At 39.1% G+C, this 13,620-nt stretch overlaps 1 long non-coding RNA gene across 1 annotated transcript; it reads right to left on the reverse strand.

The window, feature by feature from the left end:
- Window positions 1-7,987: 7,987 nt before the first annotated feature.
- Window positions 7,988-12,787, reverse strand: LOC308633279. The gene is made up of 2 exons (XR_014018744.1): window positions 12,326-12,787; window positions 7,988-11,636 (listed from the first exon to the last, which is right to left on the reverse strand). It is a non-coding gene; the product is annotated as an uncharacterized lncRNA (long non-coding RNA).
- Between the last annotated feature and the right edge of the window lie 833 nt (window positions 12,788-13,620).

The following is a 13,620-nucleotide window of genomic DNA, read 5'->3' on the forward strand; positions in this document are numbered from 1 at the left end:
GGCACTTGACCCCTGAGCCACATCCCCAGCCTTATTTTGTATTTTATTAGAGACAGGGTCTCACTGAGTTGCTTAGTGCCTTCCTTTCGCTGAGGCTGGCTTTGAACTTGAGATCCTCCTGCCTCTGCCTCCTGAGCCACTGGGATTATAGGAATGCACCACTGTGCCTAGCCTTGAGTCAGTTATTTTTAAAATTAGACGAATGATGTTAATCTGGGAAGGATAATGAGGAAATAAAAAAGAAACTGAAGTCCAAGGTAGGAAGGAGATGATAAGGGAGGAAATGCTTTAAATTCATGTTTATAATTATCAACTGTATTTGCAAATTTGGTTATTTCCAAGGAATCATAAAGGAGTGCAGAGAATTTCCAGGTTTACCAAACACACATACAAACAAAAACCCAAGCATCAAGGAACTAGTTTCTCTGGCACTGTATCTGTGCCTGGTCCTTGAGTCTTTCTGACTGCTTTCTGGCTCCTGCTCCGCAGGTCTGCTGAACACTGGCACTCTTCAGATTCTGCTTCTAAGTCTCCCTCTACAGTAGGTATGGTAGCCTCCCACGAGTGTTATGATTTCATTTGATAATCTGATGAAAACTAGAGGCCACAAACAATGTAATACTTATGTAAAATTTCACATGTAATTATTTGAAAGGTTTCAAAACTGACCAGAGCCACGTATTCCTTGACTTCTCAGGGAAAGAACATACATTTCTTGCAGAATTCCAGGCTAGGCTTGATTTCTCAAAATTCCACAGTGAGGTGCATACACAGATGTGGCAATAGGATATTTGAAGTTTCACGGGCAAAATTCTAGAATCTAGGACCTCATGGGGTTTGTTTTGTTTTGTTTTTGACATGCTGGAGAAATAGTTCAACTGGTCAGATTTCTAGCTTACCTAGTGAATGTTGATTTATGAAGGATACTTCTAATATGTGTTCTGTACATCCACTTAAACATTTTTTTAAAAAGGTGATTTATATAGAGAGATACAAAACATTGTGCTCTATATGTGTAATAAGAATTGTAATGCATTCCACTGCTTTTGTGTATTTATAAAAAAAATAAAATCAATAAAAGATAAAAAATAAAAGGTGATTTGAAGGAGGGTATGCTTAACAATTTTTGGATAAGAGGTTGTAACACTGAGTAAACTGGATCAGAGACCCAGACATTAAATCAGTGACTGATTCACCCTGCAGGCAAGATGAAGGTAAGGAAAGATCCTCCACTTCAGGGGTGGATCTCCTAAAAATCAAAGGAAGAGCAGTAGAGAAAAGGGACCAAGGGGCAGGAGGCAAGGAGGGAGGGGGGAAATGCTGGGGAGTGATACTGGCCAAATTATATCATTATATTGTATGCATGTAAAATATGTGACAATAAATCCCATTAGTATACACAACTATAATGCACCAATTAAAAATGTGCAAAAAAAAGCAAGTAAAAACCACAGTGAGATATTTTAAAAATCTTCCACTTCAAAGACTCTTTCATAATATACTCTCCCCTTTCTCAACTCCCCCAAACTCATAGACATTTAAAAGACATCCACCAAGTCTGCAAGCTCCTCCAGGACAACACCGAAGTATTATTAAAATTTACATAGCACCATGAATGATGCCAGCCTCTCCAGATTATATTATTTTATGGTAACAAATGGTCCTAAATCATGGTGACTTAGAACACAAGTGTTCATTGCTCACATTTTGTCATGAACTGCTTGAGCTCTTCTGCATCACTTGGTGACCCAGACTTAGCTAAGGCATGCTGGTTCCAGGACAGAGGGACAAGGGCCACTGGCAGAACCACAAGATGGAAAACATCTGCTGATACACAGGACATGTTACTTCCTCTAACACTTTATTGATCAAGGAAAGTCAACTGGCCAAACCTGAGGCTAACAGAGTAGAAAGTATGATCACACTAAGAAGACCCTGGTAGGAAGAGGAACAATATGTCTAAATAATAATATGCTTGACCACTGTGCATTCCTCATAAAATATGTTTATAATTGGTTATAATTATATGTCAGGCCAAAGACCACGAGACTGCTCACTGATGCACCAGCCACACACGGTGCCTACCACATAGAAACAGACACACTAAATGTGTACTGAATGCATGAACAGTGATGGAGTGACCATGGAATCTGGAATCAAAGAACCTGTGATAAAGTACTACATTTGCTAATTCCTGACTTGGTGGAAAGTCATTTTTCTCTTCTAATTTCCAGATGGTCGTTGTAAAGATTAAAAACAACAACAACAACAAAAACAGATGTGAAAGCACCATGGAAACTATGCTGTTTTATACAAATGTTAGTGATATCTCCAGATAGTCAAATGGGATGAAATTTGATAAACTCATTTAAACTTTTATAGTAATGCTACACATAATATCCTGCACTTACTTTCAAACCATCAACTGGCAAGTAAAGAATGAGAAAGATTAGATTAAAGCATTTCACGTGAACAAGAGACTAGGTTTTAGTTGACCATGGGCTCAAGGTGATCAAAGGGTAATATTACTGCCAAAAAAATGTAATGCAAATTTCAGACTGCATTAATAGAAGTACAGTACCTAGATAATAGCTCCATTGTATTCAGCAATGATCAGACCACATTTGAAGTAGTCAGTTCAGTTCTGAACACTATATTTTAAGAGGTACTGACAAACACACATTGTCATAAATTCAGAGATGTGGATGGGGGAAGGTCTGTAAATCATGTCATGTGCATGTGGGTTTGAAAAATTAGGGGTTTACCCTTTTAGTTTGGCAAAAACGAAGACTCAAGTTGGAATCATAATCATTTTCAAATACTCTAAGATTTATTATAAATAAGGATAGTAACTTTCAAACATATAGCCCTAGATTGCTAAGGATTAGTAAGTAAAAGTAGAAGAGAAATAGGTTTAGCTCAATGAGAGGCTATTTCAAAACTTAAAACGGGGTTGGTGGAAAACATGGTTAGAAATGCTACGAGGGTTTGAGTTCTATAAATCTAAATCATTCCTTTTGTAACCAAACATTCTTGAGGAGTTTCAAAATGCTCCAACAGCATGTATTTTTCTCATTAAATAAAAACAATAACATCTACACAGAACAAGAACAGAGGTCAGAAGTAAAACAAGAAGTTGTTTGGCCTTGCAAACTTTAACTAAAGGCTTGCTGATGAAGGGAAATAAAGTTTTAAGGCTAATAACATTAAACACAAACATACTGTCTTGGGTTTTAAAGAGGAAACAGGCTTGGTCAAAACTGTAGTTATTCTAGAAACTGTTTTTCCTAGTATGACCCAACTCCTATCATTGTCAGAAGAGGTGCAAAATGGCAGTTGAAAGAAAAAATATGCTAATGTTAAGAACTAGTACTCTAAGATAATACCCCAGTTGCGATCAGCTTGTACTACCATTAAATTTTCCCATGGTGGACTATCATATCACATGCCACTGTCAGTAATGTCTTACTTTATTCCCTTACACTATTCAAGGTCCAGCACCTTTCTAGTCTCTTTCACAGCTTGCAAGTTCCCATATATTTTATAAATAGTCTGAACTCCCCAGTAGGTTGTAAGCAGCATAGAATGGTAACTGCCTGGTGTATACTTATAACCCAGCTCCTTGTCCTCAACTCACTTTCAGCTAGCATTGTGAACATTGAACATTAACCTGTAAAATTCCTTCTTTTACTGAAATGTTTTTAAAAGGTTATTCAACTTGATCATTACACATTGTATATATCTATCAAGCTAACACTGGACACCCTAAATATGTACAATTATTATGTAAATTGGAAATTTAAGCCATCCAACAACTCTTCATTATATTTAAATTGTTACATAAGAGAAAGTCAAAGCAGTTTTAAAGGCAGATTGAATATTATTTGTTATAAGAAGAAATGAATAATTCCTCTTTATAAAATACCTTGGAAAACAAATTTCCTTTTTTCTTTGCATAAAATACACATATTTAATAGAATTTCATAGTACACAGTTCCTGGCACAAATTACTAAAGCCCTACCTGCTTAGTTCACTGCAGGTATACATACAGATTCATGTGTGTGTGCGTGTTTAAGAAAAAAATTAAAACAAAGTCAGATTCATGGACTTATAAAAATGAGTTTGCCAATGCCTCTAAAAAAAAAATCAAACCAAAAGAAAAAAATTAAAAAAGAAAAAAAGTTGAACAGTATCCTCTATAGAAGTTTAGGACATACTTGGTACAGGTTAAGGCTTAATAACTTGTCACCAGTCCTATACGGTTTCCTCTCCATGCTCTTTTGTAGGCACTATCAAGAACTGCACAGGTGAGGGGAACACAATGTTATGCTGCAGAATTCAAACACTTTCAAATCTCCCATGTCAATCCATTCAACAGGTACAATCCATATTCTACAGAGTCAGAAAAGAGATACACTTTGTGCTCAAACAGTTGCCAGTTTAAAGCCTTGGTAACAATAGTAGTACTCTCCTTATCCTCAGGGAACACATTCCAAGATCCCTAGTAGATGCCTGAAACCATAGATATTACCAAAATTTACATTATCTTTTTCCTGTATGTACAAACCTATGAGTTTAATTTATAAATTAGGCACAGTAAGAAATTAACCAATAACCAGTAATAAAATAGAACAATATAACAACATATTCTAAGTTATATCCATGTGGCCTCTCTCAAAATGCCTTACTGTACTCACTCCCTTCTTTGTCTTATGATGTGAGATAATATAATGTTGACATAATATGGAGTGAGTTACACAGCATCTGGCTGCTGTACATTTACTTGAACAAAGAAGCACTGGAATACTACCACAGTTGTTCTAATAACCCAGACTCTAGTAAGTAACTATTAGGCAGGTAGTATATACAGCATGGACACACTGAACAAAAAGATGATCCACGTCCTGGGTGGGAATGCAAGATTTCATTATGCAATACTCAAAAATGTTACACAACTCAAAACTCATTAATTGTTTATTTCTGAAATTTTCTATCTATTACTTTCAGATTGCAGCTAACTATGGGAAACAGAAACCAAGGAAAGTAAAACCTCTGATAAGAGGGAACTGTTAGCAAAAATGTTAAATTTCTTTTAAATCAGATAGTCACACATTCAAGCAATTATCTTTACAAGACAGAAATCATACACATTAAGTATTTATGTTTAAATAATAAACCACTTTAAATTAATTATAATTAACATGTATGAAGTATTTTTATGTCAGCCATTCTTTTAAGTATTTAACATGCATTAGCTTAGGCATATTCTTCACCACAACCATGTAAAGTAATATTGTCATCATCTTTAATTTATGGCTGAGAAAAAGGAGGTACAGAATTATCAAGTAACTTGCCCAAGATCACACAGCTATTAAAGGCAGATGAGTTAGATGAATTGAGCAGAATAGCTCCAAGGACCATTCTTTAACTTTTATAGTTGAGTACATTATATACCTTGACACCTGAAGACCCTTTTGAGTTTGTTAGCTTTAATTACATACAAAAAAGTATTTTCACAGGCAGTCAAGATGTATGGAATTATTAAAATACTTTCATGTTCAGTTTTTAAGTTTAGATGACAGAATTAGGGACATCTCTTAAGCCACTAGTATCTAACCTGGTTTTTCCAAACAATAAATCTGTTGGCTTTATTTATACAAAGTTGCATAAATGTAACCAAGTGCCTTTTACATATTTAGCGTGATTCCTGACACTTGCCAAAAAATCCTTTGCACAGGGTGTGGGATGTTTCATTCACATGAGTGTGCATTATAATAATTCTACTACTTCTGAAATGGTAAATGCAATAATTCAATAGACACTTAAATACTGAATGAACAGCACCAAGCAATACAGTGACAGGATAAATTAGATTGTCTAGGCTCTCAAGGCAGGCCACAGTTACAGAATAATGTAATAAGAGCTTTTATGGGGATATGACCAAGATTCCCAGGAACAGAGATCTACCTAGTTCCATCGAGTATGGTGGCAGCTTCATGTGCAGCAGTAGCTTCACATGCATTCTTTCCTCTCAGAGAACATAAGCAATTTAAGTAGGACTAGAATGCAGGGTTTGCACAGCAAGGAAGAGAATGTGATGAAGAGGAGAACAAAACTGGAGCCAGAGAAAGAAAAGTCTAATGAGTCATGATGATAATAAAGCACTATAAGGATTTAAGCAGGAAAGGAATGGGATCAAATGTTATCACATTTTAAAAAGAATCCTGCTTTCAAGTGAATCACAAATTTCCAACTTTAAAATTAAAGTACAACTGCACTGTTTCAAATTGGAGTGAACCTGATGGACCAGAAGAACACTTTATAGAACAGTTTCAAAACCAATGTTTTAGAAGGAAAATTAATAAATCTATACAAATGTTCTCCCTACTTCATGCCTCTCACTACAAATCTAACTTCTCAGGTGCAAACATTCATTCTAGTAGTTTTTCATCAGTTACAGAACTAGCCATATACAGAACAAAGCATGAACTAGTACAAAAATAATATAATCAGCATGTATAATGCTACTAAAATAATATAAGCATATATAAAAAATGATACAGGAAAAAGGGAGATAAAGATAGGTGTCAGCTTGTCCATTCTTGATTTAAAACTGTAAGTGATCACAGTTTCTAACCCAAATATGACAATTCCTAGTTGGACAAATACTAATGTATTTGTGGCTAGAGAATATTGAAAACTGGCACAGTGCTAGAAGATGCAAAATGATTATAATTGGCAGAAGTTTTCAAGGTTAGTAGACTTGGACTTTCTTAACAATGATTTTGTGTCTAAAAATCCTTCCCTCCTTACAGCTTGGGCATGTGTTCTCACCTTATAAAATTTGTAACTAAAATATAAAATGTGATCACTAAAAATGACCATCCGTGTGAAAACTGCATATCTTACTTATAGCTACCTAATGTATTCCCAGCAACAAGTAAAACCAAATAAAGATATGGATATGCCTCTCCTAATAATTTATTGTTCTTGATTCTACAGTAAAGGAAGCTACATTATAATCCCACATCAATGAATTTACTCAACATATTTTACATCAAAACAATTATACCCACTGATACAATCTAATCTAATCCCCCATGAACTTTCTGTCCTCTTCTTGTACTAACATTTGTGGGGAACATGCTCACTTAAAAAAGATTCAAGGATTTTTAAAATGTCATCCAATTTTTAAGTAGTAAATTGAAAACAAACATTCAAAACAATGTTCAAGACATATTAAGAATGACAGCATAATCTCAGAGTTATCATTGCTTTTCTCTACCAGATAAAACATCAGAAAACAGTGACCACCTGGATCACTCTGCCATAAGTTCTCCTGTAGTATATGGCTAATGACCACCACTGACAACTATTAAAAGGGAAAGGGGAGAGAAGCATAAGATATAAAATAAATCCTTCAGCAATCACTTGACCTATTTGTATCATATATGTACTTATTTAAAGACATACTTAAGAAATGGTCTTACTTTGAAGCAACATAAATGCTATTGTAAGAAAAATACCATTTTTATATATTTACACAGTCAAAAATTTATCACCCAAATATCTGAGCATACTCCAGACTTCCTAAATTTACAAAATTAGTGAAGGAGTCCATTATAAATATGTTTGGGACAAAGATACCTCTCTACATTATAGTAAAAATAAATTATATCATATGCCCCAATCATATTAGTCATGTCAGGCAAACAACTTAATAAATTACTCATTCATAGTCTTTTCAAATATAAAAGTCTGAGGACTGTCATATAATCATTAACACAAAATAACTTTTTCTTTTTGAGAAGTTTGTTTATAAATCAAATGAAAACGCACTTGAAAGTAGTTCTGCAGAGAAATAAAGTTTAAAAAAAGCTCATATATAAATTAAAACTAAAACAATACCAATATCACACACTTATCTATATATTTAATTAGAAAGTTTTAGAGTTAAATTTCGTTTGCTTGTCTGTTTAAGGCTAAGTTTGTTTTTTTTTGGTCCTTTTGAAAACCATTCCATAGGCAAATCAATTTTTTTAAAAAGAGACTATATGCCTACTATGCTGATTTTAACAATATCACATAAAGTTAATAGCATAAATACTAACAATAGTTAAAAAGAAACAAAATTATACAAACTGTGCCTAAATATCCCACATAACAAAAAATGTTCACTAGTTACCTGAAGGTTAATTCCTAATTTGTGGAAATTGCAAAAACTTTTCTATTTAGAGTAGTTTCTGATTAAACTACATTCAGTAACTAAAATTTAGACACTGTCCCAGAGACAATAGTTGGGAGAAAATAAAGAGGACAGTTTTTTTCAAATGAACTTTGTACTGCTATTATAGATAACATGACCCAATGCTTAATACTAGCATTAGTGGAGTCTGGAAAACATGAACATGTAATAGTGAAAGAAAACCCTGCAAGGAAAAAAAGAAAATACAATTTACGAGATCACCCATGACTCCATCTCTGAACTCATCCTTTCTTATTTTTAAAATCTATTACTTAAGTTTCTGTAAATTACAAAGTTTAAGCTTTCAGAAAATTCCATATAGTGGACTTAACACTAGTATTAGATAATACTTTATGCTTAAGAACTCTAGCGAATATTATTTAAAACCTTAGTTTACATAAAGTGCCTTGAACCTTTGATTGCATATTATAGGAAAAAACTCTGGGAACAGAAAAATTACATGCTATCTTAAAAGTGACACTGGATTGAACAATGAAATTGAGAACATAAATCATCCTTAACTTCTAATTAAAATTTCTAATAATTACCTCTACTTTCATATTATGACATAATTGTTTTTAAAAGATGCAGTAATATGCTTACTTTATTTATATGTATTTTAAAAATTTAAATTTCATACCCTTATTAGCCATAAATCCAATGGAATGTATTTCTTTTACCTCATTCTGCTCTGAAATTAACAATCCTTTGAAAATCAAGATTTAAAAAACAATTAAATATTCCTTTTAATATCATAGTGTCTTCAATCTTCATTTTTCATGTTTGTTCACTTGAGAAATGGAAAGCCTGCCCTAAAAATCAATGGCATCATTCAAGCTGTTCCTTCAGTTTTCATAATATTCAATTATGCTAAGAAGAATAAAGCTGTGCCCAGTACCCTGAAGTTGGACCCTAGATTCAACTTCAGCATTAACACCTTACTTTCTATCTAAGGTACAATAACAAAATACCATTAAGCACTCTAAAGACACTTCTAACACTTCTATGCTTGCATGCTGAGCTCTTTATTTTTCAAATCCCTTCTCTAAAAACAAAATTTCTCTACAATTGAAAGGTGATAAGGGTGTCACTCTTACCCAAGGGAGGCATGAATAGTATAAAACAAACCAAATGTGATTAGTTATCTTTTAGTAAAGTTTGTGGCCACTTCTCTTTTTTCCTCCTTATCCCAACATAAAGTGTAAGTTAACCCATAAGTAAGTTCTATTCACACTGGCTCAAGTTCCTTTTTTTTTTTTTTTTAACATAACCAAAGCAAAATATATCCGAATTAAACTCCCCAAGTACATTATCCAATACCTCCTGTAACTCCAAATGAATGCAACAAACTCTCACAAAAAGAAAAAAGAAAAAAAAAAAGGTCCCTTGAAAGTTTAAAAGAGTATTCAGTCCTTGTCCTTTCATCAAAATGGCCTTTTTCTCAAGTGACCCAAATAGAATTGCCGCTTAGGAAAAAATCAAGCCTTTAATTCTGAAAAATTTGCACCTAGAGAAAATTTCAAGGTAACGGTTTTTACTGCTGTGGACTTTTGACCAAATCTATTTATTTTGATTTTGCTGAAGTCTGGGTATAACCAGTGGTTGGCCTCTGCTGCAGGACCACAGTCCTGGCTCGGAGTGTCTGACAAGAAGGCCTTTGATACCACAGTAAGTACACTACCTTAGATGGGATTCCCGACAAACCTGACCATAAAATTTTACTCAATGGTGAAAAGTATTTTAATTAGGTTTCAGTGTACTCCTTAAATAGTACAGCATAATTCAGATGACAAATTTTGCATTCAGTTAAAACATTAATAGGTAACATATAAATATGGGGCAATATTGCTTTGCCCTTAGATGATTTTAGGGAAGGAACAATTCAAGGAACACACTGATAACCCCTACATACATCAAAAGTTGGTCCCTAAATTGTATGCCAACTGATTTTTCATAAATCAAACAAACTTTGATAAGTACCATATAAAGGGATTATGACAGTACCTTTTACTGACTCCCTTTTGTGAAATTTTCATTTAACCGCTAATTGTTTTGTAACTTTAAACTTTAAATATCAAATATCTTAGAGCACAGCTGCTTTCATAAGCCAAAAAATTCACCCCAGCACAACTGTCCTATTACCTCTGAAGGAAGCTCTACAATGTCACCCCCAAAACCAATTGTTTCCATGACAGAATATACAAACAATACAAAAAGTTGAAAACTAAATTGATTTTTAAGTATGAACTAGAAATAGATTTCAAAAAAAAAAAATTACCAAAGGATATTTTTGGCAGAGATTGCAATAAATGCTGAGTAAAAATGATTTTTAAAACAAATCAAGATATGCATTTGTCAAGTCATTTTCCCATTTGTCTTTTATCAGCTGGAGTAAACTGTTCAAGAACTGTTTATCTCCATGAATACATGACCTCCAGGATGCCACCAAGGTCAACAAGACCTACAGGAGGGGGATATGCTGAGTAAGTGCTGATCTGCCCAATTCTACAGTTTCCTTTAAGAGAAATAGAAGGAAGAAAAACACAAATTGATTTATATGTCACAAGAAAAAAGGTTACTACAACTAACCATCCATTACAAGACTGTATACTGACATATGTCAGTAATGACCAATGGGCCCAAAATGTAAAAGAGATCTAAAAGAACAGGACCAGTTACAAAAGTGAGTGCTTCGAAAGAATTAACAAGATTCCCAAGGAATCTCCCTTTACATCATGTACTGGAAACCTACCCTGGCTACATGCCACAAAGACTCAATTTCAAAGTGAGGGTCCTCGGTTGAGAGAACTTTTTAAAAAAGTGACAACCAACCAAAGATCCATAATCAACAGATAAAGCACCCACATATCAGAAATGCTTAGGGGTGAGGAGCAAGTTTGTGCTGAGTCTGCCAGCTGCCATCTCTTGTCCTTCGGGCATTTCCTCCACTACCACCGTCTGCACCTCTCACAAACCAGGAAGCTTTCTTGGATGAGATTTAAATTTTACCCACTTGGTATCTGCTTACACTAGACTTATGCTGGAAAAAAAAAAATCCTACATCAACTTGAAACTATTATATTGGAAATTTCCACACAGAGTTCAGACATAGGGTAGGTCGGAGCTAGTGCCTGATCATGGCCAAGTGATTTTGTGGAGAGTAGTTTTAACTATGGACAATCCATTCTATCGTCCCGTAAACAGGTAGCAAACGTATGGTCGTGGAAGACTAAAAAAGACAAACCATCAGCCAAAGCACCGTTTATTCCCAACCTGCAAGGTTCTGGCTGGTAGCAGTCTTCCGAGTGACTTTGGTAGGTGGCCCGGGGTCAACGTGATTACCTAACCCAGGCATCTTTAACCAGCTCCACTCCGACGGGCTCCAAGCTCCTGGCAAAACGAAGACAGCTTGAGCATATCAAGTACTTCGGTGCCCCGCTTCTATCTTTCTCGGCGCACACGGAGTCTGACACCTGAAACCCGTCACGCAGGCGTCACCTCGCTGCTCCGGGCTTCGGGGTGCCGCATTTATTTTTAAAGTCCACCGGGCACCGATTCGGCTGTGCGCCCGTGGGAAAGATCAACCCATTTCCTGCACACACCAGGGAAGGGGCTCCAGACGATCCGGGCGGCTTCCTCTCTCCCAAGTAACTTTTCAGAAAACCACTTAGTCCTAAAATAGCCTCAGGCAACAAACACGGCACACTGGCATGGCAACGCTCGCCGCCGCCGCTGCCCGGGCGGCTCCGCGTCCGCCCGGGGCTCGGCCCCCGCCTCGCGTCCGCACTCGCCTGGCGGCACCGACTTCGCGGGCAGCCGCCACTTCGGCCGTCCGGGCACGAGCGGGCGCCTGGTCCCGGGCGGTGCTGCCCGGCCTCGCCGGGCCAGCCGCGGGCCACCTGCCCGGGTCCCCCGCGGGCCGCCGCGCCGAGCCCCGTGGCGCCGAGCAGCGCCCCTCCCGGCCGAGGGGCCCGCGCCGCCCCGCGCCCGAGGCCGCGGCCCGCGCCTGTCAGCGGCCCGGGCAGGGCAGGGCGGGCCGCGCGCCGCGCGCTCCCCTGCCGCCCCGCCGCCGCACTCACCTGGCCCGGCCGGCCGAGGGCGGGCGGGGGCTGGGGTCGCGCGGAGGCCCCCGCCTGGCTACTGCCGCCGCGGCGCCCACCTTCCAGCGCCCCGCGCCCCACTCCCGGCCGGCGCGCGCCCGGCGCAGCTGGGGGAGGGGGCGCGGGCACGCGCGAGCGCCGGGCGAGGGGCGCGCGGGGGGCGGGGGCAGGGGGCGCGGCGCGGGCAGGCGCTCGGCGGCTGTGGCGGGGAGGAAGCAGCCTCGGCCGCGTCCGTCATGGCGTGCGGCGGCGGCGGCAGCGGCGGCTCCCTCTGGTCTCTCCGCTCTCTTGCCTTTAGTTTGACCTTTCCCTCCAGTGTGTCTGAGGGAGAGCGGCCGTGCGCGCGCGTGTGCATGGCTCCGTGTGTGTGTACGCGCGCGCGCGCGCGGAAGGGGCCGGGTTCGTTCCCCGACGCCTGACGTCACTGCCATGGCAACGGCAGTCCCCGCCCTCCGCTTCCATTTCCTGTCCCCTCCCATTCTGCACGTTCCAGTCTCTCACGTGCCCACTCGCACGCGCGCACGCACGCACGCACGCTCGGAGCGCGCGCCCCGAAAACGACGGGGGGTAGGTAATGGGCCTGCTCCCTCCCCGCGCCTCGCCGCCTCCCAGAATCGGGCCAATCCAGAGGCCTGGAGCCGTGGGCGGGGCAGGCTAGGGGGCCAGGGCAGCGTGAAAAATTTCCCGCGACCGAGCGAAAACTCTTCCTGAGCGACAGAGCATGCTCGATAGCGAAAAGGGTTCGCCGGACCCAAGTTTGGGAAAGAGGAGGAGGCGGCGTTGTTGTAGTTGAGCGAAGCTGGGGTCCGGTGTCTGGAAAGGTTGCCGGATGGCACACTGGGGCGACGTCGATTTTTTGAGTCTGGAAGTCTTGGAATGGAATCTGTCCTCCACTATTTTGCTGTGTGACCTTGGGCATGTTACTTTAACACTCTGAACTCAATGTCTGGAGTAAAATGGTTTAGTAAAAATCTGCCGCGGTGGTTATAAGGATTAAAAGAGCCTCATCTGGCTTATGGTAGACCATAAATACCTAGCAGCTATAAGGGAGCCCACAACCTCGGTTTTTTTAAATGGGGGCACAGGACTGAGAGATGAAAGCATTAAATGACTATTTCAAGGTCGAGTAGTGTTAGAGACCCAGGGTTCAAGTTCAGTGCTCTTCGTCCCCTTTTGGAACAATGGAGCGGAGAACTGGTGTCTGGGATCAAATGCTTGCTTATGACCAAGCAGGCAGGGAAAGAAGAGGGGATACAAAAGTGGTCATCGTCGCC

This window comes from Spermophilus citellus (genome assembly GCF_964194105.1).
Source record: "Spermophilus citellus genome assembly, chromosome: 14".
In the NCBI taxonomy this organism is placed as follows: Eukaryota; Metazoa; Chordata; class Mammalia; order Rodentia; family Sciuridae; genus Spermophilus; species Spermophilus citellus.